This window comes from Phalacrocorax aristotelis, chromosome 7 (genome assembly GCF_949628215.1).
Source record: "Phalacrocorax aristotelis chromosome 7, bGulAri2.1, whole genome shotgun sequence".
NCBI lineage: Eukaryota > Metazoa > Chordata > Aves > Suliformes > Phalacrocoracidae > Phalacrocorax > Phalacrocorax aristotelis.
This window is the reverse complement of record NC_134282.1, coordinates 31074599-31090821: the sequence shown is the minus strand read 5'-3', so window position 1 is coordinate 31090821 and position 16223 is coordinate 31074599. Positions and strand designations below refer to the sequence as shown.

Below are 16223 nucleotides of genomic sequence, written 5' to 3'. Positions count from 1 at the left end.
CCTGAGCAGCCAGAGAGGAAGAAAAGAATCAGGCCATCTGTCTTCTTAATGCCTCTGTGAGTGCTGGTGGTGCTTAAGGGTGATGATAATGGCACTGCTCCCCACCTGCATTCATACAAGTGCCAGCTGTGCATATACTGTGCAAGTATATGTGCATTTGTGTGCGTACACCTGTGCTGGTGTAAGCATAGCTATTCAGCCACCCAGCTGCTCACTCCTTTCCCCACCTTCAGTGGGATGTGGAGCATAGAAAATAGGATAAGAAACCTCCCAGATCATGATAAACACAGGGACATGGCTTAGCAAAACCTGTTGTGGGCAAAACAGACTCAACTTGGAGGAAATTCATTTATTGCTAATTGAAATAGATTCGCATACTGAGAAAATAAAAGGCAAGTATAATACACCACTGTTCCTCCTCCTACCCAGGTATCACACCTTCACTCCAGACTCCTCTACCCACCCAAATGGGATTGGAGGGGTGGTGTTCATTTTCCCTCTTATCTTTCTGGCTTTTTTTTTTTTTCCCATTCCTCTCTCTGTCTTGCATTTTCTGCCCTTTTGTTTTCATACAGGCCACAAAATTTGCTGATGGCTCAGCTGTGTCCTGTACTGGGTCTGCTGTGGGGATGGAACCAGCTGTGCCAGTGAAGGAGCAACTCATCCTGGAAACCCTTTCCAGATACATGAAGAACAAGAAGGTACTTGCTATTTTTCACTGCACTCTAGTCCTAGCTCGTGCCTGTCCGACTGTGTTCTCTTTTCTTTGTGGGGGTGCGTGTTCCTCTCTGTGTGTGTGTGTGTGTGTGTGTGTGTATGTGTGTGTGTGAGAGAGAGATGTTGGCAACTAAATCTGGAGGTGTACTAGGCAGTGAATACAGGGTGAGGAGCAGCAAATCCTAGCAAAGGCTAGGAAATCTCAAGCAGCACTAGCCAGTGGGTAGAGCAGATTGGCATCAGGGACTGCCCAGGGTTGGAACAGGGCACCAGACAAACCAGCCCTGGGCTCCAGGAGCGCACTCTGGACAGACCTACGGTCAGGCCCAGGGCTCAGTGGACCTGCTGCTCAGTGGACACGAATGTGGGCGTGAGGGAGGGGTGTGTGTCCAGCACTGAATTCTGGTCTGAGCAGCTGGAGGGGAAGAAAAGGGTCAGGCCATGTTTGTGGCTTTGGGTAGTGAGGAATGAAAGAAACAAAACACTGCCTTTCCTCCCACAAACTGGAGAGCTGGGCAATCACCAGCCGTATGAAGTTTAACAAGGGCAAGGGCCGGAATTTACACCTGAGGCACGGGAACCTTGGATATACATACACACTGGGGAATGAGCGGCTGGAGCGCAGCTCCCCGGAGAGTGACCTGGGGGTTCTGGTCGACGGCAAGTTGCACATGAGCCAGCAGTGTGCCTTGGCAGCCAAGAGGTCCAACCGTGTCCTGGGGTGCGTCAAGCCCTGCATTGCAGCCGGTCGAGGGAGGTGATTGTCCCGCTCTGCTCTGCACTGGTGCGGCCTCACCGCAAGTACTGTGTGCAGTTTTGGGTGCCACAGTATAGTAACGATATAAAGCTACTAGAGAGTGTCCCGAGGAGGGCCACAAAGTTGGTGAAGGGTTTAGAGGAGAAACCGTACGAGGAGCGGCTGAAGTCCCTTGGTTTGTTCAGCCTGGAGAAGAGGAGACAGAGGGGAGACCTCATCGCGGTCTACAGCTTTCCCACAGGAGGAGGAGGAAAAGGCGCTGTTCTCTTCTCTCTGGTGACAAAAGATAGGATCCGAGGGAACGGCAGGAAGATGTGCCCGGGGAGGTTTAGGTTGGATATTAGGAAAAGGTTCTTCACCCAGAGGGTGGTGGAGCACTGGAACAGGCTCCCCAGGGGGGTAGACACGGTGCCAAGCCTGATGATATTCAGGAAGCACTTGGACAACACCCTCGGAGACATGGTGTGAATATGGGATTGTCCTGTGCAGGGAAAGGAGTTGGACATGGTGATCCTCGTGGGTCCCTTCCAGCTCAGGGCATACTATGATTCCATGATTCTATGATTTTCCGGGCTCAGCTACAGTCCTTCACTGCAGACTACTCCAGCACATGTTTTACATTCCTAAACAGGAAAATCTGTTTCAGCGTGGGCTCTTCCACAGGCTTCAGGACTCTCAGGAAAAGTCCTCAGTGGCGTGGCTTCTCCACAGGTTGCAGGTCCTTTGGGAATATTAGTCAGCTCCAGCATGGGTGCCCTGTTATGACACAAGCTTCGCAGGTGGCTGAGTGTTGCGGAGGGAGCTGGAACCAGCTGTGTGTGGTGTGGGGCAGCCCCTCGGCTCGTCTCACAGAGGCCACCCTGCAGCACGCCCTCTCCCCTGCACCGCCAACACCTAGCCACATATAGCCAATACAGTGCCCATTGGGAATCCCTGCCCAGCCCTGCTCCCGGCTGCACCTACAAGTGGGCACAGCAGCAAACAGGCTAGGATGGAGGAAGCCCCCAGGTGGTAAAGTCAATCACACTGGTGGCTCCCAAACTAGTACTGGGCTTGTGCTCCCCCCTAGCTGCAGAGCCCTGGAAGTCCCTGCTTGTGGCTGGGAAGCTGGGGACTGAGCTGCCTGATGGGAAGGGAGAAACAGCTTTGTCCCCAGGACACCCGCTGCCTTGTGGGGAGAGCTGTGGGCTTGTGCTCTGCCTGCTGCTCCACAGCCACCCGTCTGCCTTGCTGAGGGTCACTTTGGGAGTGGTGGCTGCTAGGAAAGCAAAGGGGAAAGAAGGTGGCGGTGGCAGAGAGAAGGGGCTGAGGGAGCGTGAGAGCCATGGCCATGGGTGCCCAGAGAGCAGGAGCGCAGCAGTGCAGGCTAAAACTTGGCGAAGGATGCAAGGGAGAGGCAGTGGCTGATGCCGAGGGAAGAAAAAAAGCAAGCAAGCATTGACTAGCAGAGGATGGTTTCGATCCATCGACCTCTGGGTTATGGGCCCAGCACGCTTCCGCTGCGCCACTCTGCTCCCCCCAGGACCTCAGCTGGGACCTCCCACAGCCCGTAAGCCCGATGCTTACGGGCACTGCCAGCACCTGCGCTTGCGCTCACGCCCCTTTCCCTTGCTCCTGCCTATGCTCTGCACTGCTCCTTGCTGTATGGCAGACCTTGTTGTGCCTCCTCTGGCTCTCCTCTGCTCTGAGCTCCTCGAGAAAGGGCTCGCTCTCTTCTGCTTTGCTGAACCTCCTGCTGATGGGGTGAGGGTTTCGGAATTCAGGACTGCTCTTGGTGTGCTGGGGTTGCCAGCAGGTAGAGCTGAATGGGGAAAGGGAAGCACTTTGTGTGGAGCATTATCCTTGTGAAATAGGCTGTTTTCTGTGCCTCCCTGAACCCTGCAGATGTGTTCCTTGGTCTCTGTTGTGTGCCACTGCGTTTGCTCCTTCTCATTAAAACCTTTGTGCAGCACAGCTGGAGTCTCGTGGTTGGTTCTTGTCCTCCTCCCTCAGTTAGCCATCTGCTCTGCAAAAGCATTGTCCTTTGTCCTGAGCTTACCGCTATTTGCGGGTGGAGCGCCCTGAACTGATTGACACCAGAGCACCAAAAAGAAGCAAGCAGGCAAGAGAAATACTGAAAAGCCTCAGACCTGGTCATCACAGCCCTGTGATATCTCTCAGGGTCAGCCCCAAGTCCCACCACTGAAAGCATCCAAGAGCCGATTGCATTTCTTCTGCCAGTGCACCCAGTGCGTCTTGCACGTATGCTCAGGAAGCAGTGACTTTTCACTGCCTGCCCTGAGTACTCCCTCTCAGAGGACAGAAGGAGGCTTACGAGCTGGCCTGAGAATGACAACACTTCCTGCGGTGGCAGGAGAAAATGGACATATGTGCTCAGCTGAGTTGTGGAGGGCACCTTCAGAAACAGGCAAGGACAAGTTGCCTTTCTGAGCCTGAATCTCAGCCAGGGTCCTGGCATTTGGAAGTCAGGTTTTATACCTGATAACGCCCCCACCCCCCGCAGCAACATGAATTCATAACTAGTAGAATAAAGATCTTCTAATATGGTGAATGCAGTTCTGGGTGCAGTTTAGCCGACCAGAACTGTAGGTGTCATTGAGCTGACCATGCCGCCATGGCTTAAAGGGTACCTGGCCTGTGGCGATGTACAGGTTGTGACTTTGTTTTCTTAAGATTCCCTCTGTGAAAACATGTTCCAGACAGGGCAGAAAACACCAGAGAGAGGGAGGAGGAAGGAACAAAAAGAGTGGGAAAGAGCAGAGGGAAAATGCATCCCTCTTGGGCAGGTAGAGGAGTGTGGTGTGAAGAAGCAAAGCTGAGCCTGGGACGGGGGAGAGAGGAAGCACTGTTTTCTGTTTGCCTTTTTGTTTCTCACTAAGTGAATCTGTTTTTCGACGGCAAACATTTAATTTTCCCCAAGTCAAGCCTGCTTTGCCCACAACAGTTTTTGCTAAGCCACGTCCCTGTGTTTATCTTGAGCCAGGAGATTTCTTATCCTGTTTTCAGTGCTCTGCATCCCCTGAGGGTGGGGAAAGGAGTGAGCAGCTGGGTGGGTGTTTGGCTGTGCTTAAACCACCACAGGTACATAGACACAAACGCACGTACGCTTGCACAGTACATGCACAGCTGGCACACATACGAGCGCAGGTGGGGAGCGGCACCGTTACCAGCACGCAGCAGCTTGAGTTTCCCTAGCCAACATCTCACACAGAGAGAGAAGGGCACACACGTCCCAGCAGCCTGAGGATGTGTGTGTGGGCAGGGGGCTGGAAGGAGGAGGCCGGCCAGTCTGTGGAGGGGAAGAGCAGGCCACAGGCCAGTTTGTGAGCTGGGAGAGTGGAGGCAGGTGAGATTGGGAAGTGGAGGAGCAAGAGGGAGACGAGGCTCGGCTCGGCTCAGCTCAGCTCGTCTCGGCTCGGCTCTGGAGGAGCAGGAGACAGCAGTGAGGACAGGTGCGTTGGTGGTATAGTGGTGAGCATAGCTGCCTTCCAAGCAGTTGACCCGGGTTCGATTCCTGGCCAACGCAGGCAAGCTTTTCTTCAGCCTGTCTCCACAGTGCCCTTGCCTTGCCTGCTCCTAAAGCACCCAAGGGCTTCCCTGACAATTTCAGCTCCCATAGGGTGGTCGAGCCACTCCCCTTGACTCCCCCTGCAGCCCAGATGCCTCATGGCCAAGCCGCTGGGCACCTCCTAGCCCAGCAGACACAGGCCTGGCTTTTAGCGAGGCCAGCCTTGGCAAAAGAACTTGACTTGGGAGGGCTGCTTTGACCACAGAGAGGTTTAGCTCAGTCATTGCTCAGCACTTGGTGCATCTCCCGTCCTTTTGCCCTCACTCTCCAGCCCCTTTCCCACACACTGACTCCTTGAGACCGGCACAGCATTCCCTCAGGGGTTGGTGTGGCAGAGTCCTCCTTGCCCAGCCTTCCCGCCTCCGAGCAGGGAAGAAGGGAGCACGCTTCTTGCCCCACGAACCATCCACGAGGCAGCACTGCGCGCCAAGTGCTCTTGGCTTGCCATATGGTGAGGCTCTGGAGGGAGTGGAGGAAGTCACGGGTAAGGTAGACCCGTGCCTGGAGCCCCCTTGACAGGATGTTGTTGGCATGTGCAGAGCCATAAGTTGCTGACGGTTCCTTTGGTTGCTCCGGTGAAGCGTTGCCTTGGCCTTTGCGAGACATGTCGGAAGTGTGCTGCCACTGTGCTGGGTACTCCTGTTCCGTGTGGTCTGCAGTGTGTGTAGGAGGTGCGGTCGCCTGTCCGCAGCCCTCGCTGGGAGCAGGGCAAGGGTGCTCCCAGGAGCCAGGTCTCCCTGCAGCAGTGCCTGGAGGAGGCTGGCTGAGCTGGGCTGGCTCTGGCAGCTGCAGAGGGAGGAGTTGCAGCAGCAGCAGCAGCAGCAGCAGCAGAGTCGTGGGTCAGGATGGCCGAGCGGTCTAAGGCGCTGCATTCAGGTTGCAGTCTCCCTGGGAGACGTGGGTTTGAATCCCACTCCTGACAGGCTCTTCTCTCTTGGTGGCGCCTCCTTCATAGCTTGCCTCCCTTCCTCTCCTAAGTTGGGGCTTTTTGGCCCAATGGGAGGGCTCTGCTCAGCCTGCTGACCATGTCTTGCTGCATGACCCAGCTCCTGTGGAGGGAGCAAACGGGTGTTCCCTGAGCAGAGCAGAGCTGAGCCGCCAGTAGCAGCTGGGTGGGCCTACCTAGAACAGAAACAACATGGAGGGAAGTCCCCTAGGCAAGTTCACTTTTCTGCCCTTCCCTTCCCTAACAAACTCACATTCTGCATGCATGCCTCTTGCCTAAAATGGGGACCTTTGGACATTCTTCAGCAGACATTGACATGCTAAATCCTCTCTCCCTGCTTCTGCTTTACCCTTAACAACCCTTCTGGTTGGAAGGCACTTCAGGGAGTCAGAGAGTGCGTCCTCCTGCTTCAGGCAGGCTCACACCAGCTGATCGCTGCTTTGCCCGTCCAGGTCATAAAATACCTTGAGGATGGGCGTTTCACAGCCTCTCTGGACCCCGTGCTTAGGCACCCTCAGGGTGGCCATTTTTGTTTGTCTAGGAAGTCACAAAACGCCTGCTTAATTTCTGACCAGCGCCTCTCCTCCTCCAGACATCACAGCAAACTCCTTGCAGGCACCGGGAGGCTCCTATTAGGTCATAGAATCATAGAATCATAGAATTGGAATTCTAGATTGGAATATAGAATTAAGATTGGAAAAGACCCTTAAGATCATCGAGACCAACCGCCAACCCATCACTGCCAAGTCCACCACTAAACCATATCCTCAAGCACCACATCTACCCTTCTTTTAAATACCTCCAGGGATGGAGGCTCCACCACCTCCCTGGGCAGCCTGTTCCAATGCCTGACTACCCTTTCCATGAAGAAGCCCTCAGCCGGAAAGACCTTGGGAGGGAAGGACCAAGGACTGGTGTGGCCTCCTGTGTGGGTCAGCGCAGCTGAGCTGCAGATCCCAGGTGCTGGGAGGTCTCTGGCTGCCCATTGAAGCCTGCAAAGGGGCACAAAATGTCCCCCCTGCAGCGTCACCCAGGGAGGAGCAGCATCAGGGGCAACAGAGGAAGGAACATTTGCCATGACCTTGGGGAAGCAAATGGGCTGGAGACCTTGGCAGCTCCAGTGAGCAGTGCTGCCAGGACGGAAGCCAAGGACAAAACACCCTGAGCAAGGACGCTGCCTGCACTGGCCCACGCAACACACTGGCCCAGAACCCTTGCTCCTCGCGTGCTGGGTGAGACTGGCAGAGCCCCAGGAACACCTGCCATTGCTTGGAGAAATGCTGTCTCAGCCACAGAAGGGACATCCCTCCTTCTGTAGCGGCACAGCATCTGCATGGGAAAGGACTGTCCCTCCGCATGTGTGTCCTCTCGTCTGAGTGCTGGGAGCAAGGGCCCTGCTCTCAACACAGAGACTCAAACCTTGGCAGAAGGAGGACAGCACCGGTGCAGCTTTTCCCTGCTGCGTGCTTGGACCCTTCTTGGGCAGGGAGTGTGGTGGTGCCAGGGTACGAGGGAAAGCTCCCTCAGGCTCACAGGGAAACACACCTGAGTCTGGGGCAGCCTTGGGAGAGAAAGCCTTGTTCTCACTGAGGGAGAGGCCATTTTAGGGCAGAAGGGGAAAACGTGTCCTGGAAGAAAGGACCAGGGTTTCAATTCAGCCAGGACTCTTCTAGCACACATGGAAGGCAGTCCAGCTTGTGTAACACACAGCAAGCTGCTTTGGGTCCTCCTGCCAGCTCTTCCCTCTGTTGAACCTCATCCCCTGCCCTCTCTCTTGGTCGCCTCGTTCGGCAGGGTCAGGAGCTTGGCTACGCCTGCCACCGATGGGGAAGGATATCTGGTTAATGGCTGCTTAGTATGAGCTACAAGGTGAGAAAAGGAAGAGGCAATGACCCTTCTTGGGCAGATTGGCAGTTGTCAAACATGGGTGTGTAGGGAGGCAGCGGCAAAGGCCACAAGTGCAAGCATCGAACCACCGATCGCTGGGCCATGAATTCCTCTGTGAGGTGCAATGTTGAAAAGGTTCTTCTGGAAACTTCACAACCAGGTCAAATCAGGAGAAAGCAAGATGCTCACAGATTAGCAACGTGGGACTTGTTAGAGATGGCATGCCAGGCTTGCAGAAAGAGCTCTGCAGCTCCCTTGAAAGGCCCTGTGGGTAAAGAGTGCCTAGTGGCCCTGGAGGACGGCTTTACTTGGTGATGATGAGGGAGATGGAGAGGCTGCCGGGCTCAGCCAGCAGCATATGCCTTCACTGGGGTGGCCACAGGGAAAGACAGCATCCGTCCAGATGTAATGGTGAGCACTTTGGACTCTGAATGCAGTGATCTGAGTTCAAATCACAGTGGGACCTCAACCTTTTGACTCCCTCGGGGCTTTTGTCAGCACGCTTACACTTTGTGCCCTTGCCTTGCAAGTTGGGTCACTTGTGGAACGCACTCCGATCTTCCTTGCTTTCCTGTGCTCCCAGCCCTGGGACTGACATCAGTGCACCTTCTCATGCCCCGTGCCCCTCCGCACCTCTGCAGCTTTCCTGAGCGCTGGCCCCCCGTCCCCTCTCTGCTCCCTTGTGCTTGATGGCTGCTCCTGGCTGAGGGGCTCCAGCAGTGGCTCAGCAAATCACACAACACCTGAGGTGGAGGTGATGCGGTCCAAGCACGGCTCAAAGCAGGGTCAAGTAGCGGAGGCTATTCAGGGCCTTGCCAGGTTGGATGTTGGACTGTCATGGGAGAGAGACATTCTCCCGCTTCCTTGCACAGGTGTTGGACACCTGAATGTGGAGAGGAGTACAACCAACCACGAGTCTCCCAGCTATGCTGCACAAAGTCTTTAATGAGAAGGGGAAAATGCAGTGGCACACAACAGACACAAAGGAACATGTCTGCAGGGTTCAGGGAGGCACAGAAAATGACCTGTTTCCACAGGAAAAGCTCCACACAAAGTGCTTCCCTTTCCCCATTCAGCTCTATCTGCTGGCAACCCCAGCACACCAAGAGCAGTCCCGAAGTCCGACACCCTCACCCCATCGGCAGGAGGTTCAGCAAAGCAGAAGAGAGCGAGCCCTTTCTTGAGAAGCTCAGAGCAAAGCAGAGCCAGAGGAGGCCTGCTGTGCAGCGAGGAGCAATGGGCACAGGTCCCTCCTGCCAGCTGGGATGAGGACACCCGGCTCTTCTGGAAACAATGGCCACGCTCCTGCTGCTGCAGGGTCCCTGTCTTCCTTCCTGCTCCAAAGGGGATGATTTGCCAGCTTCAGCAGTTCAGAGAGCAGCGGGGAGGGTGCAGACACAGTCCTGACCCCCCCAGACCAAGCGAGCCCCCAGAAGAGATGGGAACCCCTGCGGCGCTGAGGGAGCTGCCAACAGCAGCTGACAGAGAGGATCCCACGGCTGTGCTCTGAGGGAAAGAGGTGAGGATGGGGCCCGGCAGGGTCACCACCACCGGGGAGGCCTGGATGGCCACCGTTGAGTCAGCGCAGCGGACGACACAGGGCTCATTGCAGCTGCTTGCAAGTGGGGTTGGGCCAGAGGCGCCGCAGGGTGGTGGGAGACAGGGTCTGAAGCAAGACATCTCTCGGCGAGGGCGACCAAGCTGAAACACAGAGCAGTCAGGGAGCACAAACCTCAATATCAGTCTGCGGCTGAGCCCCATTGATCCCCTTCTGCTTGAAAGAAGCCCCTTCTTCCCAGCCCTCCCCAGACAGCCCCATCAAAAGGGAAAGAAGAGGTGGCAGCCCTTTGTATTGCAGGGCCAAGCTGAGGATGACCAAGTACCAACCTCAGTAGCTACGACGAGAGCAGCTCGGCCCACAGGGAGAGAAATGGAGGGGACTCAGGCTTACCTCGTTCCTGGAGGAAAGGGAGGCAAGAGAGGAGGATGCAGAGCCTGGAGCAGCGCAGGCTTTTATGCTGTGTCCCACAGCCCCATGGGACCACAAGCGTGCCTTGCTCTTGAAACATCTAAACACCTGGTAGCTGCCACTTGCCAAGGCCTCATAGGTGATTAAGCATTTGTCTCTTTCATCTGAAATATTCTACTCCCCTGTCATACCACCAAACACTGAAACAATTCATCTCTGTCCCAGCTTCATAAGGCCAATTAACTCTGAGGGGTCAGGCTAGTGGGCAGATATTTTAAGTGGGTTAGGATCATACAGATTGTCTTAGTCGCTTGCCCCTCTTCATGGGGGGCTTGTCCAGAAATCGTGGTGAAATCCAACCATGAAGGGCACCTTGAGTCAGCTCTCAAGGGCTTTCATTACAGGCATTCAGGCAAACCCTGAGTGACTTTTCCCCCACAGGTCATCGTAGACACACAGAAGGCTGTGGGTAAGTTCAGGCAGAACATCAAGACTGCACGTCCCGTATGGGAGAAGAGACGCAAGTCTCCAGGGATGTGGCAAAGCTCAGTGGTGAGGAAAGGCCATTGTGGTCTGGAGGGAAGATCCCTGTGGGCAGCAGTGATGACTGTGAGGACCTTGCTTATGCTCACCATGCTCTACCACAGCCCGGTTTTGTGATCAAAGAGATGCCCGTGTCCATCTGTGAAAGAGAGCATCACCCAAATTGACCTGTTTTGCTCAGCAAGAGTATCCCAGAGGCCAAAGGCCTGGCTGGCCTGCTTCTGAGGAGAGGCTCAGGGCAGGGAACCAAAAGCTCATGGCCCTTTGTCCTGGGTCAGGCATGGGGTGGCCCATTCTATGCATTTCAAATGTCAAAGGGACATTGGATCATTCTCCCGGAGCACCTGGGAGTCACCGTGATGTGGGAGAGTTGGGAAAAACCCTGTACGCCATGCAAGCATGAGTCACCCTGCTGTGGACTTCAGTGGACACAGTGCCCTGGCCTCAGGCGTGCCAGGGATACCAGAGCTCACAGCCTCATTCCTCCCAAAGTGCAGCTTCCCTCAAGGGCATTTCTATGCATTGTAGCACCATTCCTGAAACAACTGCTGCTTCTATGGAATTTCATACCGCTGCTGTCTTCCAAGCACCAGTTCTGGCACCCTCACTACCATGTCCTGGTGGCCCACTTTTGGGCCTAGTAGGCTCAGCTGTGAGAGCCCCTAGCTGGTATGGTGGAGACCAGACCTCAAGCCCCTGCTCAGGTGAAAGTGTACCTGAGAAGAAGGACAATTGAGAGTGGCCTCTTCCAGACGTTCTCTTTGTCTGAGTGCTTCACGAGCTTTCAGCAGGAAAACGGCATGGGTATCTGCAAGTTTGTCAGGCACAACTTGCCCTTAGGGACGCTGTGTTGGCTGTCACCAATCACCTCGCTCTTTTCCACGTGCTTGCACCTTAGCATAGTTTCCAGGAGGATCTGCTCCATGATCTTGCTGGGCACAGAGGTGAGACTGACCAGCCTGCAGTTCCTCAGGTCTTACTGTTCTCCCTTTATAAAAATGGGGGTTATGTTTCCCCTTTTCCAGTCGCTGGGAATTTCACCGGCTTGCCACAATGTCGTGGTTCAGCCTCAGTCGGCAACTAGACACCACGCAGCCGCTCGCTCACTCCCCCCACCCCTGTGGGATGGGGGAAGAGAATCAGAAGAGCAAAAGAACTTGTGGGTTGAGATAAGCACAGTTTAATAATTACAACAAAAATTATGATAATAATGATTATGATAATTATAACAAAAATGTCACCTCCTCCTCTGGTGATATTCCAAAGCCTTTGCCTTCTGGCCAGTCCATAATCACTTCCAAGATTCCTGGGCGACTGGGGTTTCCTACTCGGGCCCACTGGGTGATCGGTGGAACCCATTTACTCCATGTAGCATCAGTTGCATGGTGTGTAGAGGGGACGTTTCCTTTGAACATCCAGCCCAGCACTGGCAGTCGGGGTGCCAGGAGCAGCTGTGCATCAGTACCAACCACTTTGAGGAAGCTGGAATCTCTTTTTCACTTGGAGTATAGCGGGCTTCGGACCCTCTGTATCGCCAACTCTAAAATCCTAGGGGTTGACCTCAGGTCTCCCCTGGCGCTTTCTGCCAGGGTCTCCAGGTAGGGCCATTCTCCCCGGCTGCAGTGTAGAGCACATTCTTTACATCTTGTCGTACCCGGACTGGCCCAAGAGCTACTGCATGGACTATTTCTCGTTTAATCTGTTCAAAGGCTTGTTGTTGCTCAGGGCCCCATTTGAAATCATTCTTCCGGGTCACTTGATAGAGATGGCTTATGATCAGACTGGAATGTGGAATATGCATTCTCCAAAAACCCACAACGCCCAGAAAAGCTTGTGTTTCTGTTTTGCTAGCTGGTGGAGACATGGCTGCTATTTTGTTGATCACATCCATTGGAATCTGACGATGTCCTTCCTGCCGTTTGATTCCTAAGAGCTGGATCTCTTCTGCAGGTCCTTTAACTTTACTTTGTTTTATGGCAAAACTGGCCTTCATAAGGATTTGGTCTGTTTTCTTCCCTTTCTCAAAAACTTCTTCTGCTGTGTTGCCCCACACGATGCTGTCAGCAATGTGTTGTAGGTGTTCGGGAGCTCCACCTTGTTCCACAGTATTATAGATCAGTCCATGGCAAATGGTAGGACTGTGTTTGCACCCCTGGGGCAGTCGATTCCAGGTGTCCTGGATGCCCCTCCAAGTGCAAGCATACTGTGGCCTGCACTCTGCTGCCAGAGGGATTGAGAAGAATGCATTAGCGATATCAGTTGTGGCATACCACTTGGCTGCCTTGGACTCCAGTTCGTATTGAAGTTCTAGCATTTCCGGCATGGCCGCAGTCAACGATGGAGTGACTTCGTTCAGGCCACGATAGTCTACTGTTAGCCTCCACTCTCCGTTAGATTTCCACACTGGCCATATGGGACTGTCAAAGGGTGAGTGGGTCTTGCTGATCACTCCTTGGCTCTCCAGTTGGTGAATGAGCTCATGGATGGGAATCAGGGAGTCTCGGTTGGTGCGATATTGCTGTCGATGCACTGTTGTGTCAGCGATCGGCACCAGTTGTTCTCTGACCCTCAGCAACCCCACAACAGAAGGGTCCTTCCAGAGGCCAGGCAAGGTAGACAGCTGTTTACTTTCCTCCGTCTCCAAGGCAGCTACAACAAAAGCCCACTTGTACCCTTTTGGGTTCTTGAAATACCCTCTCCTGACGGAGTCTAAGCCAAGGATGCAGGGAGCCTCTGGGCCAGTCACAATGGGGTGCTTTTGCCACTCATTCCTGGTTAGGCTCACTTCGGCCTCCAATACAGTTAGCTCTTGGGATCCCCCTGTCACTCCAGCAGTGCTGATGGGTTCTGCTCCTAAATAGTTTGATGGCATTAAGGTGCACTGTGCACCGGTGTCCACTAAAGCTTTATACTCCTGTGGGTGGGATGTGCCAGGCCATTGGATACACACAGTCCAGTAAGCCCAGTTAACCCTTTCTTCCACATGGCTGGAGGCAGGGCCCCCTAGTCCTGATCATAGTATTCATCAATCACTTGTTGTAAATAAGAATCACAGGGTCTCTATTAGGATCAGAAATAAAATCAGCATTTCTACTCATCTGTCTGGTGACTGCTTACTGGAAACTGGAGCAGCAGCTTTCCTGGACAGACCCCCCTGAGTGATTGTTCTTCCTTGCAGCTCATGCACCTGTGCCTGTAGGGTCAAGGTAGGTTTTCCGTCCCACTTATTCATGTCCTCTCCGTGTTCATGCAGGTAAAACCATAGGGTGCCCTGTCCTCTGTATCCTTTCTCTTGAGCAAAGGGACGCTTAACACTAATGGCTGAGATACCGGCCCCTACAGGTGGGGAGTAGGATGTATCTTCTTTGAATTGCTGGAACTCCCGGGACAGTTTCTCAACAGCAGAGACGAGCGAGGAAGAGAGATTTGCTTCATACTCCTGGAGTTTATCAATCGTGTCCGCCACCGTTGGTGTCTCGTCATCTTTGCAGGACATTACTGCCAATGAGTTCCCATGTGTCGATGCTGCACTCTGTACAGACTTCTGCCACATGGGTTGTGTGCACTCAGCTTCATCTGGATCTTTGGGTGACTGTTGATCGTCCAGGTCACCATAAATCACCTCAAGCATGGCTAGTTCCCTCAGGTACTGGATACCTTTCTCCATGGACATCCATTTTCCTAGGCAAAATACAATATCTTCTTTGAAGGGGTACCTTTCTCTCACACCTGACAGGAGTCGCCTCCAGAGGCCAAGGGATTGTGTTCCTTTTCCAATTGCTTTATCAATGTCCCCTTCTCTAGAGAGGGATCCCAGTTGTTTGGCTTCCTTCCCCTCTAATTCCAGGCTACTGGCCCCATTATCCCAGCATCGGAGCAGCCAGGTGATAATGTGCTCTGCTGAACGACAGCCAAAATCTTTTTTCGTATATCCTGCAACTCACTCAAGGATAGGGATCGGGTAGTTTCCGTTTCTTGTACACATTCTTCCTCTTCCTCCTCCTCTTCTTGTGATGGCCCTGGTTCTTCATAATCTCTTTCTAAATGAGTTGACTTTCTCTTCCAAGGTTTCTTCTTGAGTATAGGGGCGACCGATACTGGCACGGGTTGGTCCTCTAATTTAGCTGCAACGCTTGTCACCGGGGTTTGAGTAGCTGCAGTGCCTGTGTCGGGGGTCTGAGTGGCCACAGTGCTTGTCACTTTCCTTGTCTTTGCCTTTTTAGATCCAGAGGCCTTCTCTTCCCCTTGTGGGTACTTAATAGTGTTAAATAGGGCTCGATGGGCGTGGGCCAGGCCCCAGCACATTGCAGTGATTTGTGTCTCTCTGGAATTGCCTGGGTGACAGCATACTTCCTCCAAATATTCTACTAATTTTTCAGGATTCTGCGCTTGTTCAGGGGTAAAGTCCCACAACACTGGGGGTGCCCACCGTCTTAGGTGTTTGCCTGTACTATCCCACATACCCTGCCACGTATAGCTATCGAGCCTTGGGGCAGACCTCTGGATGATATTCTTAAATTGCTTATTAACCTTAGACAGAACTGACACCGTCTGCCAAAGCAATACCAACAGATGTATCTTAACTACCCAAGGATGTTCAAGACACTGAAAAGTTGTTGCAATGAAGGAGAGGACTCATGCCTCCTTCCCTTCCTCTTACCTGTGCTCATGGCCAGGCAGGAAAATTGTCTCCTTGTAAACTTCACTGGCAGTGGGCCTCTGACGGGTAGTGCAAGGGCCTTGTTTTTCCCTTCTCCCCACGTCTCCTGCCCATAATCCTGGATGGGGACTTTCTCTTTGACCACTTGAACTGACTCTGCAGGTGCTGAAGGAAACCCCGAGCGAGGGGGCAGCCTTGTTGCTTTGCAGGGCAGAGAAGAGCTGCTTTCCAGTGAGGTCATGAGGACCACAACCCTGCCCAGAAATCCAGCTCCCACGGGGCTGCAGGACTGTGCCAAGCATAAAAGTCAGTTCTTTGCCAACCAAGGAGGGAGACAAGGATGCTTAGCATAGAATTACCAAGGGAAATAAAAATTCTCCTATTTTAGCTGTGCACGGAGCAGTGCCCCAGCCCAGTGCGTGGAGAACCCTGATATAGAGAAAAGCAGGGTTTATATAGGTTTACAATACATTTGTGTCGACCAATTAAAGACCAATCTCCTATTGTTTTATCATCCATATGGGGTGTTCTCTGCCAGTGAGAGCTGGTTTAAGGTAGGTCTTCAGGTCAGCCTGAGGTAAAAGCTCTTAGTCTTGGGCAGTGTTTGTTCCTCTAAGCAAGTTGCACAGCAGTTAGGGCCTTGCCTTTCACGCTGGCAGGTAGGCCCTTGCCCTGCCCATGCTGTGCTGTGCTCCCCACATTTCCTGGTTATCCTTTCTGGCACAGTGCTGCCCTTGCTGCTCCCTGACAGCTGAGAGCTGCTCCCGGCAGGATGCAGCCTGCCAGAGAGCCACAGAAACCCCTTCTCTCTGTGCCTGGTGCCATTCCTGTCCTGCCAAAAACTGCTGGGGGAGTAGGTGGCTCCCAAGCCCACCCCCAGGGCAGAGCTGGACCAGCTGGACTGGGCGGTCACCAGCCTTAGATCCTGTGAGATGTTCCAGGAGGGCTCTGAGCCAGTAGATCCTGTTGGTGAGGGCAAGGGATGAGGAGGCAGTGCTGAAGCCTCCATGCGTGTGCTCTGTCTGCTGGTTCCCTGTCCCATCCATGGGCCAGAGTTTGCAACAGTCACGCAGAGGAGGGAAAAGCAAAACCTGGATGAAGAGGACTTGGATGTGGGTGCGGATATGAGTGTGGGGAGCATGGCTGCAGCCTGCCTGATACAGGGCAGAGAATTTG

The 16223-nt window shown here is 53.7% G+C and overlaps 3 non-coding genes across 3 annotated transcripts; 2 read left to right on the top strand and 1 right to left on the bottom strand.

The window, feature by feature from the left end:
• Nucleotides 1-2916: 2916 nt before the first annotated feature.
• TRNAM-CAU (transfer RNA methionine (anticodon CAU)) lies at nucleotides 2917-2988 on the bottom strand. Its single transcript has one exon. It is a non-coding gene; the product is annotated as a tRNA-Met (tRNA).
• A 1940-nt stretch (nucleotides 2989-4928) lies between these two features.
• Nucleotides 4929-5000, top strand: TRNAG-UCC (transfer RNA glycine (anticodon UCC)). Its single transcript has one exon. It is a non-coding gene; the product is annotated as a tRNA-Gly (tRNA).
• An 881-nt stretch (nucleotides 5001-5881) lies between these two features.
• Nucleotides 5882-5964, top strand: TRNAL-CAG (transfer RNA leucine (anticodon CAG)). Its single transcript has one exon. It is a non-coding gene; the product is annotated as a tRNA-Leu (tRNA).
• Nucleotides 5965-16223: the final 10259 nt, after the last annotated feature.